Source organism: Coenobita brevimanus, chromosome 37, assembly GCF_032717465.1.
Source record: "Coenobita brevimanus isolate Jiangsu-jjx chromosome 37, ASM3271746v2, whole genome shotgun sequence".
Taxonomy (NCBI): Eukaryota; Metazoa; Arthropoda; class Malacostraca; order Decapoda; family Coenobitidae; genus Coenobita; species Coenobita brevimanus.
This window is the reverse complement of record NC_136990.1, coordinates 1,704,775-1,707,274: the sequence shown is the minus strand read 5'-3', so window position 1 is coordinate 1,707,274 and position 2,500 is coordinate 1,704,775.

Sequence of the window (2,500 nt, the reverse complement as noted above, 5' to 3'; positions counted from 1 at the left end):
AATTTGCTTATTACACCTTACTGTCCTCTTCTGTGTTACATAAATCCTTCCAATATCGCCATACTCTGCATAAAGCTCCCTAACACCTTTTCCTAAGCGATTTATTTTGCTTATTACACCTTACTGTCCTCTTCTGTGCTACATAAATCCTTCCAATATCGCCATACTCTGTATAAAGCTCCCTAACACCTTTTCCTAAGCGATTTATTTTGCTAATTACACCTTACTGTCCTCTTCTGTGTTACATAAATCCTTCCAATATCGCCATACTCTGCATAAAGCTCCCTAACACCTTTTATAAGCGATTTATTTTGCTAATTACACCTTACTGTCATCTTCTGTGTTACATAAATCCTTCCAATATCGCCATACTCTGCATAAATAATGTACAAAAAGATATTACCCAGCCATATCGTAAAATGAATCGCTAAGAAAGAGGCGTTTGGGATCTTGGCCAGTTCCTTCAGGTGATATATTTGGACAGGTTTTTATTCTGAGAGAGAGAGAGAGAGAGAGAGAGAGAGAGAGAGAATACATCAAATCTCCATCACCATTTAAAATATGAGACAGGAAGGGTGTGAGCTGGGGGGAGGGCAGCGAAATGGCGGGGGACAGGGCGGCATGGAGGCGATTTGTTTGTGGCCACCCTTTATGGGATTAAGGCGTCTGGCAATAGATAGATAGATAGGAAATAAAAACTGAAGAGAAATATCAGCTAGAATCAGAATGTAAACAAAAAATCAGTGTTGCAAATGCGCTAAACCAGCCGTCCTTCAAAGCACCTTAATTGGCAACGCTGGGTACCATATAATCCTGGGCCTGTATTCTGCATAGTGCTTATGGTCGACCCTAGCTAACCGTCATAGCTAAGCAAATTTATGACAGTCAGTCTTATGGCCGTCGGAAGTCGTCGGCCATACCTCACTAATCCAACAACACCGTCAGCTGCTAGAACGCACCGCTCACAATTTGTCAACTTTAAATTTATGGAATAAAATAGGTTCTTGGCATTATTTTCTTGGATTTAAATTGTTTTAACTTCATATTACGACTTTTGGGGAAGTTAGACATGTAAAATAGGAATTCGTTTGTGAGAAAATGCGCTGAAACGTATTCCCGTTGAAAAGTGTGTAACCAAAAACACTGTCTGACTAGTGTAAACTTAACCTACCTTATTAATTTCATCTAATTTCATATTAGTATTTTTTTGTTGGCTAGGCTAAACTTGGTTAGGTTAAATTTTATTATATATATATATATATATATATATATATATATATATATATATTATATTTTTTTATTCATATAATTATTTATTATAATATACCTAACCTACATTACAAATATTTTCTTAAGTCCAAAGAAAGTTAAAGAAAATGTTCATTGCTATGGACAGCAATGGGACAATAACCAGTTCATCTGGGTTAGGTTGAGTTATATATTTCTATAATTTGTTTCTGGTTTATTTAATATTTTCATATTTTTTTACACTAACCTTAACCTAAAGTATTATTTTTTCGACCAGTCTAAACTTTACCTATCCCATTATTATTATTTTATTATATTTAATTATTTATTATTTAATATTTTTTAGACGTCCATAATTAACCTAACCTGCTGGGGCTAGCCCTACAAGTACTGTAAAGCCCAAACTCTGCACATTGGCATTTTTCCGGTAGCAAGATAACGTAGTGTTATGATGACCTTAAGCTCCGGGGTGAGTGGGTTTCTCCTCTTGGTGTCATTCGATAAGGCGTCTCTCACAAGATTGGTGACATACAAAATACCGTCCCTGTCTAGCCGGTATCTCTTGATAAGCTCAGCATCACTGAGCTCGTTAAGCACGTCCCTTCTTCGGAAAATATTCCTCGGCTGGGGATCTGCTTGCTGTGGTGCGGCCATGTTGACACACTTCTGACGGTCATAGGCGGCGTTAAGACAGGGTGAACCCGAACATACCATCGCGCGTCTTATTATGGTCATCCATAGGAGTTTATGGTCGACCATACGAGTTTCTGACGGAGTTATGTCTAAAATGCGCCATTTTGTTTAGATATGTACGACGGACTTAGCTATGACGGCTTGTAGAATCTGGGCCCTGGGCCGCTAGACTCAATTGGCAACGCTGGGTACCTCTTTATCCTCCTATGCTAGTCTCAGCTTAATTGGCAACGCTGGGTACCATTTTATGTTTGGCTAGTCTCTCTCCCTCTCTCTCTCTCTCTCTCTCTCTCTCTCTCTCTCTTTGATGTAATATTGATGACTCGAAATCCGCTAACTGTGGCAGCATCAAAGCCATCGCTACGAAATATTTGGCGAATCGAGTGACGGAATTTGAACTGTTTTCCTGCCTTTTTTCGCCCGTATATCTGCTTCCGCGTCAACTGGAAAGCACTTGCCTAATTTACTGTGTTGATTGACCATGTGGAGAGGATGGAGAGTGAGAGACTGACTAGGAGAGTGTATGTGAGTGAGGTGGATGGGGGGAGAGGGAGGGGAG